This window comes from Sciurus carolinensis, chromosome 8, assembly GCF_902686445.1.
Source record: "Sciurus carolinensis chromosome 8, mSciCar1.2, whole genome shotgun sequence".
Lineage (NCBI taxonomy): Eukaryota > Metazoa > Chordata > Mammalia > Rodentia > Sciuridae > Sciurus > Sciurus carolinensis.
The window spans coordinates 94,038,715-94,058,188 of NC_062220.1; positions in this window are offsets into that span (position 1 = coordinate 94,038,715).

Sequence of the window (19,474 nt, forward strand, 5' to 3'; positions counted from 1 at the left end):
TGAAAATTCTTCATCATAGAACTATTGCCACTAAGGCACTGTGGTTCTGCAAAGCATTTTCTTAAGCAAACACCTTGATTAGAGTGAGCAAACCAGCAAGGGAACCAATATAAATTGAGCACCTGCTGTATGCATGCCAGATTCCATGCTAAGCACTCTTTCTCTGTTGTCTCATTCTTTCATCATAATAAATCTACTGTCCAGACTCCATTATCATCTCCATTGTACACAGTAAACTGAGGTCCAGAGTGTTTGAGGAAGTTATTTCAGTTCAGAAGGCTGGTAAAAGAGAGGGTAGGATTCAAATCGAGGAATGGGCATCTCCTCTGAACAGTCTCCTGCCTTTATATCACTCACAATGACCTATGAAGTCTTGAAAGTGGGTTTCCTAGAAATAATGTTGGAATCCTTAAGTCAGCAGGGCAGAAGAGGGACCAGAAAGGGCCAGATCTTATTTTGTGTAATATCAGGTCTTTGTGAGTGATGAGAGTCAGGGGACCCTGGTACACAGGGCTTGGTATGAATGTTCCTGTCCTGAATAGCGATGAGGGGGTCCAAAGCAGCAGGTGTGAAAGCCTTCACCTCACCCCTTTACCCAGGTGCAGTACTGAGAAAGCAGAACTTCTGAGGCTCCGGAAGTGAGAAACACACTAGGACAATTTCTGCTTCTGGAGAGAACTTTCTCTATCCCAAACCCCTTCCAGCATCAGGGACTAGAAGAGTAAACACTGCTACGAGAGGTCACTTGCTGTCCATGTGACATGAGCCACCTGATCCTCCTCTGAGTAGAGCGTCCTTTTGCTAGAAGCTGGTCCATAGGCCAGGGTGAATCCTGCCCACCTCAGCCAACTCTGACCCCCCACAGCCAGGGAAGCCACCTGGCCCCCAAAAGAGTACAAGAGCAGTTCCCAAGGGAACAATAAAAAGACAAGGGCACCATACTGTTGTTTGAAGACCAGTATAGGACTCACATCTGACAGATTTTTGCACCATTTCTGGGGCGATAACTATGGAATACTCCTTGAGTAATTTTTCACAGATGAGAATTCATCCTTCCCTGCATCTCTCCATGAAGCACAATACAATTTTAGAGATACAGAAATATTTACATAACACAGTGCTTGAACAGGTGCCTCAAAACCAGCACTCAAAGAGTCTGCAACTTTTTTTTTTTTTTGTACCAGGAATTGAACCCAGGGGCACTCAACCACTGAATCACATCCCTAGCCATTTTTTATGTTTTATTTAGAGATAGGGTCTCACGAAGTTGCTTAGACTGGTTTTGAACTTGTGACCCTCTTGCCTCAGCCTCTCAAGCCGCGGTCTGCAACTTTTGATACTGGGTAGACTTCAGACACATTCACCTGGGCCATTTGTTCTATCCTGTCCATCCCCTCCCTCTCACCCCTCAGTGCATTTCAGTCAGACCTGAAAAGCAAAGGTAAAGGGTCTATTCAAAGGCATTTCTGAAAGGAAAAGTTGGGTGAATCTTGCAGCTATTCCTGGGTGTTCTACAGACTTAAATCTTGTGAATTTCTAGGAGCTGAGCCATAATGCTGCCAGGGTGGCTCTTACTGAAGCAGCAGCGATCCAAGTAGAGCTCTGGTAGACTCCTGGGTACTGGAGTCCTTTCCATCTTGAGTGGGTGGGTTCACACAGGCATCCTTTTACATTGCAAAAATTCATGACTCTTACTGGGTTTTTCTAACAATGACACATAATAATTTTTAAAATGACACATAATAATTTCACATATCTAGAGGGTACAGTGTGATAATTCAATGCATATATTCAATGTGTAATGATTAATTCAGGGCAATTAGCATTTCCATCTCCTCAAAGTATAATTATGTTTTATGCTCACTGTGGGATGTCTGCTATATTTTATAATTTTTTTAAACACAGCTTTTTAAAAAAGACATCCTGAAGCATTTTTAGTTTAATCTCTGCAGTTGCTACCAAGGCTGGTTAAAGGAGTGCAGGAGTCAGGATATGTCTGGGGAGGGGAATGTCAAGCTCTCTGGATCCCAGGAGGGGAACTGGGTTGCAGTCAGGGGAGGGGATAGTCAAGGGAGATGTGCCCATCCAGAGGCCAGGCCTATACGTCCACACACAGATGACTGCAGACAGCTCCAGGGAGGGACATAAGAGATCTGAGCTAGCCAATGTTGGCACCAGCTATAAGAAGGCAGAGCAGCCCTGGTGGCAGCTGCTGAAAGAAGCAGCAGCTGGGAGCCACCTCCCTGATCTTTGCTACCATCTCCACAGATTACATGAGGTAAAATGTGTTCTTTATAAAGCCGCCCCCAACTTTTCATTAGCTTGCTTTTTTTTTTTTTTTTTTCTTTTCCTTTTTTTAATGAGAAAACTAATCACAAGAAACCACAAGAAATCTCCTGGCTGGATTTGAGCTCTCTCCAGTGTGGCCAAATGTGGCTGAACCCGGACCAAATAAAGATGTTTACTGACAGCCTAATAAACAAATGGGCCCCGTTGGATGTAACCTTGATGAATGGAGCATCCAGGTGTTTTCACTAATGGCAATAAGCACTACAACCCAAAGTATTTCTGATTCAAGTATAATGCATTATTAGGCCATTAGAGGCTGAGCACGGAGAACCATTTGGACACAGCCCTATCAATAATGCTGCTTCCCGGCCTGCATTTAGGCCCAGGGAATTAGTCATCCTGATATTCTATTTAATAAAACCTCAAGAAGAAGCATCAAAAATCACATTACATTTTAACAGGGTTACAGCAGCCCAGGAGAACCACAAGTTTAATTTTCATAAGAGCATTCATTCCTCAATTATGTCAAACATGAAAATGTAAATGGCAAATTTAATGCTAACAATATCCCTCAAAGCACATTGGCAGGTAAGGCACATTATGTTGAGTGGATGCTGGCTGCATATCAAGCAGCCCCCAGAGTGAGACGTATGGGGGCAACGGGAGGTGGTTGGGGCTTCTTGGCTGGGCTGCCCCTGGAAGAGCCTCAGCCTGAAAGTCAGGAGCACAGAAGCTTCCTTCCCACAGGAGGATCTTGGAAGTCCCTGGTGCCCCCTCATGGCATTTCCTGTGGAATGGAAATGCTCAGTTTGTTCAGTGCAGCAGCAACTGAAAGATGCCAGTGAAGGTATTTCTGGGCCCAAAAAGGAAACAAAGCTCCCAAGATTGCCAGAAATGTCATGGGGTAAGAGAATCTGCATTTTAAACAAAATTCCAGATTAGGGACACTCCCTCCCTCAGAAGACTAGACCCACATTTTGGCCAAAGGTATGACCCAAAGAAGGGAGTATCATTCCTATTTTTAATCAAAGCCACTAACAACAGCCACCATAGGAATTTATTGCCTTTTTCTTCAAATAAAATTGTCCCCCCAAAATATTCATGATGTATTATGCCATATATCTATGACAATAACATTAGATATTAATTATATATTGGTATATTCATAGTAAAGCATCTAAAAGATTATACAACACACTGCTAAGGATATCTAAGGAGTATGTGTCATTTTTGCAAGCAAATAATAATAATAAAGTTTAAGATAGAAACCCCACTGGAGAATTCCATTGTGGATAGAGTCATCTCTCTGCTGACAAGCAGTTTTACCACTTCTCTCAAGTTGATCTATGACTGTAATTAAATCAGAATCATTAAATGTGGGAGCAAAGAGCAGGCTCAGATACAGTCTGGTCTTATCCCTCCCTGTACTCTGGAGGCCCAGAGAGTTTCACTCATTCAACTGGAATTTACCAAGAATCTGGAAAGTGCCAATCAGGTCTTAGGCTCTGGGCTTCCCTCCAGGCCCTAATCCAGGCCTCAAACTAAAGACTCTCCTGTGTAGCAGATACATCGATGGCAATTGGATCCCATGTAACTCCACCTGCGACTGCAAATATTACCATCCAACTGTATTGCTTCGTATATGAAAGGTTCTATGGGGGAAAACACAATAAGACGTGCACATTAAGTTGATGTCAATGAATTTGTACTGGACAAATACACCTTATAAGACACTACGATAGTGGCTGGGGACACAGATGAAAAACGAAGTATCTCACCATCTTGGGATAGAGGGGAATTTATAAACAAATAGTACAGTACAATGCCTACAGACTGGAAAAAAGTGCTCAGCAGATGTAGCATGGTGCTGAGCCTGAGCAGGCAATGATTGACTTTTCAGAGAGAGTTCAGGGGAGGTTTTGCTGAGATGATGTCCAAGCTGGGTTTTGACCACAATTGCTTGCCAGATAGATGTAAAAAGTAAAGGGCATTTCCAGCAAAATGAGCAGCTCGTGCAAAAGTTGTCCCATATCAAACCCATATGATGTATGAGGCATGCTAAGGTGGAAGGTGAGGAACTTCAGGGCACAGAGGGTGAAAGGGGCAGGTAGGCAGGGTCCAGAGCATGGCAAGCCATGTAGACCATGACAAGGAGTTGGATTATATTGCAACACCTGTGTGGAAAGGAAAACACTGAGAGAGAGAGACAGAAACAGAGACAGAGACAGAGACAGAATAGTGACCAAATCCCAGACACACGGAGCAGCTTCTGGAAAAGAACTGGTAAGTGGTGCTCTTCTAGCCAGGAAAGGATTCCTGGGCAGTGAGGAGTGTGGTCAATGAAAGAAGCGTCCAATTTCATAAAGGGGAGTGGATCCCCAACTGAAGACCAGGCTAATCACAAGAACCCAACAATCCAAGATGGAGGTGATGTCAGCACTATTGAGCTGCACAGCCCTTTGAGATTCCTTGAGTAATTTAAAATAAGACCAAAACCAGAATAACTCACCCAATCATAGAAATTCTCTTGATGCCCCATTCTAGTCTGGACCCCAAGAAAGCTGAGACAAAGTAATGGTAAAGCCCAAGCTCCCAGGCATTCTGAGCAAGGCTTTAAAAAAATAAAAAGGAAACTCTCCTCCCTCAAAGCACATCTCAATCCACCCCCATTTTCAGCTCCCTCTCAACACTTAACAACCACAACCCATGACAATGGTAGAGGAAACATTATCAAGAGAAATGGGAGACATCTGCCAGCCGCGGTGACCCTCACCTCACCTTGGCCACAGTGGCCTTCTCCCTGTCAGCACTGAGCATCTATCACGTGCTGACTGTCTTGCTTCTTTGTTTTTCTTCTACATTCAGCATCAAAAGAACAGAGGAGAATTAAAATCACAGATCCTATGCATCTTCCAGGGAGAAGGTGAACCAGCAGTATTCTGAACGCAGGGTTTATGTGGCTCCATGTAGTGGACCTGAAGAGGGATGGTGCAGGCAGGATGGGGCAGGGACATTGATTAAAATTCAGTAGGATAGCATGTGGGGACATTTTAACTAGAAATGGGACTTGGGGTTATTGTCACAGTTCAGGTCTATAAGCACTTCCACCTTCCTCCTGTCGTGAACGCTCTCATGTAGCACTGCTGAGGACACGTAGAGAGAAGAGATGCATGAAGATGCAGTACCACACAGCCAAGTGCAGAGGTGGTGAACCCCAGGTATGGGACTGGCAGGGTAACACCTCTCCTCACCTGCCGTTTCCACATGGAGGGACACATCAATTATTTTCTTGGCCACTCCCTCCCCACAGGGAGGAGGAGAGAACTCTTGGTTCTGTTGGAAGCAGACATGGATCTGAGGCTGGACCTGTGTCCCAAGTGCCCAGCAGATGTCTCCACCAGCAGAAGGCACTCCTTCTCTTCTGGGTCTCCTACAGAAAATTCTAGAGAATCAGGTGACAATCTCTATGAAGTAGTCTGGATGGGCTCCGCTCCGCACAAAATAAATCCATGATGTGGGAATTTACATGCAGCAAGAATTCGCTTCCATTGGCAAATACGTCCATGTGTCAAGGACAGTGGTTTGGTTTTGCCCTGAAGAGACTGAAAAAACAACACACACACACACACATACAGAGAGAGAGAGAGAAAGAGAGAGAGAGAGAGAGAGAGAAAGTGAGAACTGGACTCCAGAGAGAAGAATAGGGAAAGGGCAAGAGAGAAAGAGAGTGAGCAAAAGAAAATCACTTATGCACGCCTTTCTGTGAGCTGACCCCTTGAGTTTCATAAACATAAAACCATCTCAGCTTCACAATAATTCCATTTGACAGACACACAACAGAATCAGAGAGCTAAGGCAACTTGCCTATTACCACATAGCTGTTAAGAGTCAGAGTTAGTATTTGAACACCTCAGGTCTGATTCCAAATTCCTGGTCTTTCCATTCCACTAAACTATTGCCAACTGCCGAGAAATCTGTTTCACACATTTTTCTATTTGTTTATAGTTTCAGCCCAATGTCGGAGCAGAAATGTTTGAGCTTTTACTTGGAATTTAGAAAATTCCTGGGATCCACTGTCTACTGCTGTATCTAGGGTAGAATTTCCTGAGATAGAAGCTTTTGCTACTTAGGGGTGGCAGGAGCACAGGCTTTGGGGAAGACATCTGTCACTATTGACTGAGTGACATTAAGCAAGATGTTTTACCTCTGAGCCTCAGTTTCCTATCTAGAAAATGGGGAGGCCACCTTGCAGTTCTGTCACAGGCATTAAAAGAGATAGAGTGGCCCTATATGTGGTAGGCTGTAGTCAACCCTCAGAAAAGTTAGTCTCCCTCCCTGCTTCCATTTGACAATATTACAAGAAGCAACCACTAGTACAGAGACAGCATCTCAAGAAGAGAAGCTGGAAGAGAACGCTAACATCCCCAAAGTGTCCAGAAGAACTGAAGTGAGGCTTCCTTCAGTGGCTTCACATCCTCACGAGAATCAACTCTTCACATACTGCTCAGGAGAATGCACATAACTCAAAACTCATTAGGGGATGGGGGGTTATGCTAGAGACAATTTTGAGCTAGATATTTTATGCACCATGAATTAGTAAACAGTTTTATCCTATAGCCAAGTTATTTAAAATTACACTGTCTCAGGCAGGAAGCAAGCCAAGTTCTACCAAGACTGAATTTCTTAAAGCCTTGCAAGCCAGTGTCTGGTTGAAAATTTGCTACAGCCTAATTTGGGGACATTCAGATAGCTCTGCCTGTACTCCTGTCAGTCACTATCTTCCCTAAGTGGATCCACTTCTAAAAGCAGGAAACCAAACAGCTTATTTTAGCTAAGAAGACTGCCATCATTGAGCTAATTCCATTACTTTCCCTTATCTGACCCTACAGTACAGCTTTGGGGGAAGCAAGGAAGCTCTGTGCTGTGGAGGCTGAAGAATGGCTCATGCACTTAAGGCTCATCTTCAGCAGTGTGCGTGTGAAGGGTCATTAGTTGCCCCAAATGCCACCACTTTGGGTTCAAACAAGGATTCTCTCTTGTCATTTTTGGGAAAATTATGAGCTCTGTGACAAGGATGATATCCTTCCTCTCTGAGCATACTCTAAGGTGATCTGTTTTTATCTAAGTCATTATTTTCTAATCTCTGTGGTGGAGTAATGATATCCACACATTTGGAGTTTTATAAAATGTGCGCACGGAGCACCTAACAGAGCCTGCCAGACAATAACTTGTGTGCACATTCCTAAATTAATGAATAAGGAAGGAGTTCCAAGTAGGGTCATAGGGATAACATTACCAGAAAAGCATATCTTTATTGTGAGGTTTGCTATCAGACACTGTTTTCAGCAGACAGAGGCCATTAAAATGCATCGTCAACAGAAAGAGAGCATTTTTATAATATGCGCTCCTGGTGTGAAATTTAATGTAGTAAAATTAACTGACAGGTGGTTAACTATTAATTTATTATCATTATGACCATTTTATAGCTAGCAGATTGAATACTTCAGAGGTTAAGTAATTTGCTAAAACTATTCACAACTATATAATAAAGTTTTATGATAATAATACCTTTCAAATATACACTCAAAAGATATGTAGCTACTTAGCATATATGACTTCTTTTATTATTTTCAGCCACCTCATCATTAAACTGGGGAATTATTAAGCCTGTTTAACAGAGGAGGAAACAGGCTGAACAAGTAAGTGATAATGATCATAAGGGGCAGAGGGTCTCCTGTGGAGGTGGGTCTGACCGCACAGCCCACGTGCTTCATCTTGACATTGGATATTGCAGCAGGTGCAGGCACCACCCCATCTCCGCCCAGTCGTGGCCTTCTTTACCATACATCTCCTGAGAGCCACTGCAGGCTCCAAAACTCAAGCCACTTTCCCTTCCAGCTACATTCACTGCACTTACCACATTCTCCACTTAGGGGCCATTTGCAGATGGGAAGAAATCAACATTCCAAAACCAGAACTGGGTTTAATTTAAAATGTGTTTGCATTTTGAAAGATTGACCAAGTTAAGTTTCCATATTCTCTACAAATAACACAAAATCAGAAATTAGTCACTCACTGCGAAGCTCCTAGACAAATATCCAAATTCAGGAGGTAGGACAGATACTGCTGGTGACACTGGCCTTTGGAAATAGATGAAGAGAGTTCTGTTGTAGCCGTGTAAAAGCATCAATTACACAAGCAAGTCAGACTGTAGGTTTGGAAGACACAGCACAAACCACCCCATAATCTTCCCAAACTAGTCTCCAGTCCTCTATAGTGTCTTGTACTCCCTATTGTGGTCAATGGAAACATCATCTACTTAGTGTCCCCACTAGATGTCTTAAAGCCACCTCCACCTCCTTTCTCTACTTCTCTCACACACATTCACAGATTTATGAAATATTTTGCTAAATATATTTTAAATCCATGCATTTCCTTGGAAAGTCTTATGTATTTGTGTCATGCATTTTAAAACAGTATTCCAACGAGTGGTTCAGACACTTCCCCAGACTGCAAATGGATCCAGGGATTAAATGAAAAGATCAGATATGATAAAAAAAAAAAAAAAAAAAAAACAGGGGGGGACTGCAATACCCAAATTCAAATCCACATTAGGAGCATGAAATAGAAGAACAGGTTTGGAGCAAATTGAATCAATAATGGAGAAAATAAATTATTTGGATGTCAAAAAGAAAAAAGATAAACACAAGAAAAGAATTTGAGGGGAAATAAGTAATATGAAGTATTAGGAAGAAAAGCTAATATATAAGTGGACATTTCTTTAAAAAGGGATAAATACAAGCAAAACTAAATCATGACCACAGACTTTTCCAATAGAAATGTGTCTAAACTGAAGAAAATATCATACCTCTTATAAGAATTTGTGATTTTTCCAGGAAAAAAAATTAATGAAAAATAGAAGCTCCTTGTATTAACCCTAAAAAAATTATAACTGCAGATAAAGAACTATATAAAGAAACACATTCAGTACTCATGCTCAAAAAATATGCAAAACTATATATGTGTGTGTGTGTGTGTGTGTGTGTGTGTGTGTGTGGAGAGAGAGAGAGAGAGAGAAAGAGAGGCGAACTTATTGAAATGAAAGCAGTTTTTACCTGACCAGTTTTTGTCATGTGTAAAAAGAAAAGAAAAGCACAGTCTGATAAGCAAGGTCTCAAAGAAATCCCAAGCAAACCCTAGGGAATATGATGCTAACATATTCCTAATGGCAATGAAAAAAATAACATAAAAAGAAAACCACCGCCCATTCTCACTTATGACTACAATTCAGAAGTCCTAAATAAAATAAACATTGTAGCGGGCACTATTTTTTCTTCCTCCAAGTCCATTCCCAATTTTTATTTCACTCCTTGGCTACTTCTCACTAAAAATGCCAGATTCCCCCTCCGGCTGCCTCCCTGAGACTCAGGGCAGTTGTAGGACCAGTTCTGACCAGGAGACATGAGAAAGGAGTACGCATGGGGATTTGAGAAAAGAAACCACCTTTAACAGAGATGTAGGGAAAGTTCCTCATGTGCCCGCTCTGCACATTCCTGTTTGGGACATTATTGTGAGCAATGCAACTTGGAGTTGCGGCAGCCATCTTTCTGCCGTGAAGAAAAAGCCACGGGAGAAGCAGAGAGCCAGTTCCTGGATGCTACCAAGTGAACTTGGAAATGCAAACTGCCCACTCCAGTGGGAATAATGAGATGAACCTTTAGACCTGTCAGTCAGTATCCACCCAACATTAATACTATAAGCACCATAAGAAACAAAACATATGCAATAAGGAAATAGGATTTATTCTAGAAATATGGGAAATACAGCAAGAGGAAATTATTACAATAATGTATGAAAGCAATAACATTAAAGGAGTAATCTTTTTGGTAGACAATAGCACACGTATCATATGGTGTGCCAAGCATAATCACCTGTACAAATAGTAAATCATTTAATCCTAGAAGAGCCTAGTGAAATAAGTCCTTTTCCTACTTTACAGATGAAGATATTGAGACAAAGTTTAAATAACTTGCACAAGGTCATGCAGTTACTAAACAGGAACATCAGTGTTAAACCCAGAGTGTATGATTTTAACCTCTAAGACTTAATAAATACCTAAATAGTAGTTCATAAAATTCAGTATCCTTTCCTGATTTTAATAAGATCTAGTAAACAAAGACTGTAAGAATACCAGAAGTTTATATCATCTTCATATCAATAGTGAAAAACTAAAAAACTAAAATTTCTAATAGGTGGAAGGTCTATGGGCATTTGTTACTTTTTATTTTATATATTATTTATCATAAAAAATAAAAAGTTTATTCTCATTAAAATCCATTTTAAAAGGAAAAGAGATGCATTGCATTTCTTACATTTCATGATACAATAAGGTAATAAAAATTATGTAAAAATTTTCAAAAGAATAAAAAATGAAATAGTTGTACATTTCACAGGAACTCTAGCTAGTTGGCAAAACAAAGATGAACAGTTGAAATTCTACAAAGACAGAAATGTGAGTTTTTGAAAAATGTCATTATAAATTAAATATATTCTAATTAACAATTTCTTATGTAGTCTCAGCAACTTGGGAGGCTGAGACAGGAGGATGACAAGTTTGAGGCCAGCCTCAGCAATTTAGTGAAGCCCTATCTCAAATAAAAAATCAAAAAGGACTGGGAGCACAGTTCAATGGGTAGAGGGCCATTACCAAAACAGACAAACAAAACCGTAATGTACCAAAGTAGAAACTATAATTCTTAAGGGATTAGAGTGTAGCTAAAGAGTGTAGCTTAGCTGTAGAGCACTTACTTAGCTTTTGTGAGGCCCTGGGTTTGATCCCCAGCACACACACACACACACACACACACACACACACACATACACACACAAGGAAATCATAGAAAGGGAGGCACTTCCTATCTATTTAACAACCCCACCCTTCAGATTCCATTCTATCCCTTATCATGGGTTTTGTTTATGTTCTTTTTGTTTTTACTATAGTAATCACCACCTGTATTACATAGATAACATGCTTTCCTCAATCAAATGTGAGGTTCATACAACCAAAGATTTCTTCTTTTCACTCCTTTTCCTGAGGACAAAGAATAATGTAATGCCTGGTACAAGATAGGTGATCAGCAAATATTTGTAAATGAATGAATACATGCATTGAGAAAGAAAATAGAATATTTTAAAGGATATTCGTAATAGCAATTAATGAATAAGTAATAATTGGGAAGCATGTAAAGAAAATTATAAGAATACACAAAAATGGAAACATACTTACGTTCATAGATTAGAAGTATTAATCTTGCTAAAAGGTCCACACTACCAAAAGTCATTTAAAAATCCAAGATAATGCCTATCAAAATGTTTTCACAGAAACAGAAAATAATCCCAAAATTTATATGGAACCTCAAAAGACCCTAAATAGCTGAAGCAATCCTACCAAAACCAAAAACAAAATACAAGACCTTGGAGGTATTGTACTACCTGACCTCAAAACCTACTACAAAGCTATGATAATCAAAACAGCTTGGCACTGGCACCAAAACAGAGTAGAGAGCCCAGAAATAAATCTTTACATCAATAGTCAACTTATCTTTGACAAAGGTGACAAGAACACAACTCTTTCAAATAAATGGTGCTTGGAAAATGGAATATTCACATACAGAAGAATGAAATTGGGTCCTCATTTCACCCCACACACAATAATCAACTAAAAATACATTAGAGACTTCAACATTAAGACCTGAAACTACAAAACTCCTGGAACGACTCATAGGGAAAAGCATTGTGACCTTGGTCTTGGCAAAGATATTTGGATGTGGCCTCAGAGGTACAGGCTACAAAAGTAAGGACAGAAATACGGGATTGCACAAACTCAGAGCTCCTGCAGAGCCCAGGAAACAGTCAACAGAGTGAAGAGACCTACAGATGGGAGAAAATATTTTCAAACCATAATTTGAAAAGGAATTAATATCCAAAATATATAAAGAACTCAAACAATTGAACACCAAGAAAATAAGAACCCCAATTTTAAAATGGAAAAAGGATTTGAACAGACTCTTCTCCAAAGAAGATGTACAAATGACCCAGAGGTATATGAGAAAAAAAGTTCTCAACCTCAGTTATCACTAGGAAAATGCAAATTAAAACCACAACAAGATATTAACTATTTTCTCTTAGAATGACTTGTCAAAAAGACAAAAAGATAAAAAGTTTTCACAAGGATGTAGGGAAAAATAAACCCATGTACATTGTAGATGAGAATGTAAATTATAGCCAGTGTGGAAAACAGTATGGATTTTTCTCAAAAAATTTAAATGTATAAGGACTCAGTGATAGAGCACTTGCCTATCATGTGTGAGGCCCTGGGTTTGATTCTCAGCACCACATATAATAAATAAATAAAATGAAGGTCTATCAATATCTAAAAAATGTTTTTTAAAAATTTTAAATACATACATATATAAATATCATGTTATTCCCCATAAATATACACAATAAAGGAAATTATGAAATTTTACAGAGGAACAAGAAGAAAAGTCTACAAGTAAAAAGACATATATTTATCTATCAAAACATTTTATGTTTTTTAAATGCTTATTTTATAATCTTCTGTTTTCATACTGAAACAGCAAAAATCATAGGCTTTTCCTCCAGGGTCCACCTGCTTCAGTCTGGTCTGTGGGAACTAATTCATTTCCACCCATCAGACATCCTGCCCTTTTCCACAACCATCACTTTGGGAACCAGCCAACTGGCAGGACCAGCACAAATCCATCAGCAGGACATGAGCAAGGTCTCTGCACCCAAGCTTCAGTGGAAGCTGGGACCATATGACATTTTCAATGCCAAGGCCCCTGCATCCAGGTGGAAAAGCAAAGGGCAGGTGGGTGGCGGGGTTAGGGAGGCTGCTCCAGGTCCAGGCTCTGGTGCTCACATGTTCTGGGGCTGTCACCTCTCAGACCTACAATGACCTACAATGGCAAAGTCTTCTAGGCTCTACGAATAGAAATATAAATGAATTCTAGTTTATTTTGCCTTTATTATAATATATAGCTAAAGAATTTTCTTAAAAATTCTTTGTCCCCTTAAACTGCAAAAATAGTGTAGCAAGTTGAATAGTAGCCCCCAAAACCTGCAAATGTGACATTGTTTGGATAAAGGATTTTTGCAGATATAATTAAGAGTCTTGATTTTCCAGGAGTACCCCAAATCCAATGACAAACAAGAGCACAGACCCAAGTAGAAAAGGTGATGTGAAACAGGCTAGATTGGAGTTGTGCATCCCAGGCCAGAGAGCACTTAGAGCCACAGAAACCAGGGGAGGCAGGAACAGACTTCCCCACAGAGCCTCCAGAGGAAACCACATCTGCAAATAATCTGATTTCAGATTTCTGGTCTCCAGAACTGTGATAGAATAAACATTGGTTGTTTGCTAAACACCCAGTTTGTGGATATTTGTTATGGCAGACACAGGAAATGAATACCAATGGCTAACTGGACATTGACCAAATCTGAAGCAGATGTTCAGAATGACACACAGGGTATTTGAAAAACTCGATTTTGAGATCCTGCAGTGTCACACACACACACACTCACAAAAAAAAATCAATGTGAACTGATATTTAACAAGAGGTCTATGTGACAGGCAAACAGACAAATGACCATCTTTGGGAAACTGAGATAACACAATGGAAACTAAATGACCCTGAGGAAAAGTGCTTCTGCCACCATGGTATAAATACCCCCAAATGATGATGGTTTGGTTTCTGGAAAATGTTCAGTTTAGTGCAAACCTAGATTTGACAATTGCAGGAGCGGAGTGCTGACAGGGTCCAACTCTCCACGGTGGAAGTTGCTGCAGGTAGCTAGCCAACAGCTCCAATGCAGTAAGGTGAGGTGATAAGGAAGGAACAAACCAATAAATCACTCCTTCCAAGCAGCCTTTTATCTGAATATGTCAAAAAAGAAAAATCTAGACAAGAAATATGTAACCCTAAAGCAGTAGCCTGATACATTCATTACTTCTAACTGAATTTCCCAAAGAAGTAACCTGAGTTAATTTAGTGCTCATGCTTAAAAGGGAGACCTTAACTGCAGGCCTCTTCTACCCACTTAAAATTTAGAAAATTGTGATGTTCCTGATGAGAATCAAGATAGGCATACTGCTTTAAAGAAAAATACTCAGGAACCATCGGACATTGAAAGTCTACCTGTATACCCTAACAGCTGGTCCCTATTTGGGTACCGTTTTGTGAATAATGAGTTAAGTAAATGTGATTATTTCATGAAAAGGCACTAAATTTGTAAATTCTCATTATGTTTCATGCCCAAACAGAGACCAGAATGGTAAGATCTGACCTATCATTTGTCAACCAGCTCAGATATCTCCTCTAAAGGGGTTCTTCTAACTCAATTGAGAAACTTTGAATATATATTATGCAATAAACTTTATGCACTTTATGCACGGCTATCTATCTATTCATGTTGTTTGCATAAATATGTAGTTAAAAGTTGCAAATACTATATAAATTTAACATCATGTCTCTGGAAGTCTCACTAGTCCTTCTCACTCGCGTTTATTGCCAGATGTGAAAAGGCTAAACTGGTTATCAACGAATGCCCCTTAGCAATGTATGGCAATGTTTGGAATTTTTTTACTGTCACAAGGTGGGGGTTGGGTGCTACTGGCAATAGTGGGTAGAGGCCAGGGATATTTCTAAACATCTTATAGCAGCCCCTTCTCACCCCTGGCAAAGAATTATCCAATCCAAAATGTCAGTGCTGCCAAAGCTAAGAATCATGATATTGGTCATTTCCTCCCTCCCAGTCTCAATTCCACTTCCACCAGCCTGGTCTATCTATGCCTCCTAGCTCAGCCTCCAGTGAAAACAAATGAGCAATTCTGAAATGGTAGTAGTTTCTCTGACTCTCCACTTCTCCACTTCTTAGTTGCAAGCTCCTGAGTTCACTCTTCCCAATTTAAACAGTAAATGGATCTATTAAAGGATATCGACAACTCATAGAATTTCCGAGGGGTCAGGCCATCAGTCTTGAGGCCGAACAGCTGGAGAGATGTGCAGTCCACAGTGCAGCAGACACCACATGTGAACCAACAGTGCCTTTGCCACCACACCACCCAAAGATTGAGTCCACCAAGTCCTGTTCCCTCTTGTTGCTTACTTCTGATTTGGACTGCATAGAATTGATTGGCAGAGATTACTAGATTATATATCTGTGACCTGGATTCAAGAGGCTAGAAAAGTGAGTTACAGCTTCTGTCTAGAGGAAGCAGGATTAATAGCATGGAAAAAATCTCCAAATACAAGATGAATGCTCCAAAGATACCCATCGTGGCCACAAATAAATGTAATATCTACCAAACTCCCAGCCTAGACCCAGGGCTCTTTCAGCAAACCCTGCCTTGACTTGGTTTCATTGTCCAGTTCTAAATGTTTGCTTCTATACTACATGACTTGGCCTCCAAATGATCTCAAGACCCTATGCCTCTTTTCCCCTTCCTGTTGACCTCACCCTCATTGCCAGTTTCTTACACTCCAAGGGATAAAATTGAAGTGTAGGTTAAGAACATTTTGTCAGCCAGTGAGCTGACAGTGGAGTTGCTTTGCTGAGGTAAATGTTGCTATCCATGTGAATGTGGCCCTTTCAAGTTCTCCTCCCTGTGAGACTCTTCCCGCCACCTGCCTGCAGAGATGAGATGACTTCTGTTCCCTTAGAGCATGTTCAGACGTCACCTTCTCTTCTCTTTTTCCTAGAAGTCAGAAATGTAAATCTTTCTGGACTACCCTGAGCAGCCGGTTTCCCTTTTCCCTCTCTGGAGACTCTTACCTATCACCACGGTGCAAGTTGAAGTCAGGCTACTACCCTGGACTTAGAAGGTCTGCAACTAAAGCAGAAGCCAGATCTACTCTTGGCATTTGGAGAAACTCTTGTCTCTATGCTCTCTTCTGCTGCTCAGTGGCATGTGTGTGCGCATGCATGTGCTCTTTATGACCCTTTAGACACGAGAACTTTCCTTAGATTAGAGTGGCAAGACCCAAGACTCAAGTTTGGGCTTAGAGGAAATAGGGGCTGCCAGTCTTTCAGTCTGTTCTGATTAAGGATCATTCAGGCCTCCCCACCAACAAGAGGACCTCTCCAGCATCCATGTGCGGAGCTAGAGCCCCAGTTAATAGCAAGTTCCCTTTGTCTAGATTTCTGTTAGTCACCCTTGAAAAAAAGACAGTAAAACACCATGTCCCTAAAATCTCCCTTTCCATTCCTAAGAACCTAGCCAAGTCAAGAGAACAAAGAAAGCAGACCTGGAACAGAATGTCCAGGTAAGTTTATCTTGAAGAACACTGACTCTTTCTTTCACACTAGAAACTAGGACAAACTAGTGTTATCTGTACAAACTGCCTTCTTGCACAAACACTAAGTTCCTTGAAATGCTGGTCATACAACAGGACAAAGGAAGCTAATGATGTCATGCTTCTATAACCTAACCTAATGTTTTAGTCAGTTTTTTCACCACTCTGACTAAAAGATCTGACCAGAACAATTGTAGAGGAGGAAAAGTTTATTTGAAGGCTCATGGTTTCTGAGGTCTCAGTCCACAGACAGCCAGCTCCATTTTTCAGGAAAGGTTGAGGCTGAACATCATGGTGGAAGAGTATGGCAGAGGGAAGCAACTCACATGATGATCAGAAAGCAGAAAGAGAGTTCTCCACTTGCCAGATACAAATATATACCCCATAGCCATGCCCCCAAGGCCCACCTCCTCCAGTCACACCTTACCATTTCAGTTACCACTCAGTTAATCACTGATTGGGTAAGACTCTCACAACCCAATCATTTTCCTCTGAACTTTCTTGCATTGTCTCCCAAGTGAGTTTTTGGGGGACAGTTCATATCCATAATACCTATAAGATTCCTCTTCCTGAAGAAACTAATGTGAAACAGAGCACTATGGAGAACACAGGTGTTTGTCCAGTTGGCTGCCACTGGACAAAGTGCCATGAGGGCCAGAGGCACCAGGAAGCACAGAGGTGCTGTCTGTCCAGCCCGTTGCCATTGGACTTTCTGGAGTAGCACCATGAGGGAGGGAGTCACCACTGACAAAGCGCCCTGAGGGATGGAGGTGCTACTCTTCCAGCATGTCGCCCCTGGACTTTCCCCACAAGCAGTCTTCAGTCAACCTTATGTCTCATGTGCCATCTGCAGGTATCTTCTTTGCTCTCTCAGCAACCTATCTCACTGTCCTAGACCACTGGGCTGTGGACAGTACAGCCGGCAAATGTCTTGTGAATGTAATTTCTTCAGAGATGTCACCTCCTGGAGCAATTGTTTTATTATTCTAAAAACACTGCATTTAGTTAATTATTTGTAAGAAATGTATATTAAATAAGAAACACAAATAAAACAAGGCTCTGTTTTATAAAAAAATGCTGTGCTTTATGTTTTATGCAAATGCTGTGACCAGAGACTCAAAGAAACTTCACCCTGTATTTCTCCCAGGAACAAACATTCATTCCCCAAATCAGTGTTTGTGTGAATTTATAGGACATATTCACTGTAAGAAATAAGAATCAGCTGTTACTTCTTAGGAAGAGACCTCTCAGAATCAACTTCACACTGAAGTATGCATTCCTGATATTTATATCTTGGTTCCTGAAAGTGAGTTTGAAAGGCTTACTGAGTACCTGGTAGGAGTTTCATTGTAAGGAAATAAAGTCTAAAAGAAAGGACAAGTGGGAGTAAAAGATGAACATCTACCTCCCCGTGGCACTATGGTTCCACCACAGAGACTACAACTCAGGGCCTGAAGTGAAAACCCAGTGATAACAATGATAACAGAATGATTTATCCAGGACCAAAGAGCTTAGTGACCACAGAGCTTGGGCTTGTGATTCAGTACCATCCTCTCTGCTCTTGTCCCACAGTTATAGAAAATTTTCTTTGTGTCAAGGTGTGTAGTCAGTGTCAAAGTATGCATTTCACATGCTAGTGGGCACACCGGCTGAGCCAGGACTACGTGTGGACAACTAGCCACCAGCTATGAGTCCTGGAATGGGGAATACCACATCACACATGACTCAACTAAGAATATTTTAGGAAATTGCCAGGCTGGTAGAAAAACAAATTCTTGCCATTGGACTTGCTATTCTTGCTATAACTGGCTTATCATCATTGCAGAGTAATCCAACAAGAACATTTCTCAATCCCAGAGAACACACAGAGAAGTACACGCCTGGTAATATTAACAACAAAAATGATGACAGCAATATCCATTGAGCACATCCTCTATGCCAAGCATTGGATTCAGTGATTAGATTGACAGGTAATTTGTAGGGCTTAAGACAAATCAAAGTCAAGGTTGGGCTGAGGGTGGAGCTCAGTGTTAAAACATGTGCTTATCAAGCACAAGGGCCTGGGTTCAATAACTCCAGCACCAAAAAATTTTAAAAATCAAGCACAGCATTTTGGGAAAATGGTTTCTACAAACATGGAAGTTCCACGAAAAGTAATGTAAACTTAAGCAGCATTATTTTTTGAAACCTCACTTTAGAAATGTGTGTCCTGGCAATAGATGGTCACTAAGAACTTAACATCGATCATATTACTACTATAGTCATTATAGAGTAAATGTCTCTCTAGCACCCACCATGAGAAGGAGCAGGCTAGGTCCTGAGAATACCAAGCAGAACAAGGTCCCTGGCTGCCAGGAATTTACTTCCCTGACAAGGAAGAGGAGCTGTGAACTAACTGCAAATTAATCAATGTGACTATAGGAAGGGAAGCATGGACCTGTTGCTGTAGAGGTTCAGAGGAAGGGGCAGATTCTCCTGCATAGGAGACACTGAAAAGGCTTTCGGAGGAGGGGACATTAGAACTGGACTTAGGAGGGCTTGGGAACACAAGGAAAGAGATGGAATTCAGAAGACAGGCAGAGGTATAAGCAAGGAACAGTCTGTCACCAAGCAGGAAATCACACAGCAAAAGTGGAAAAGAATGCTCAGCATTTGTCATATTCCAGGCATTGAGTTAGAATGAGGAGGCAAAAATGGTTGAGACAAGGCTGTTGTCCTTGAGGGGTTCAAGCTGTAAATCAGCATCTCCCAAAGTGCCCATCCCTAATAAGATAAGGAACATGCATCAGAATGAAAGTCAACCTGTT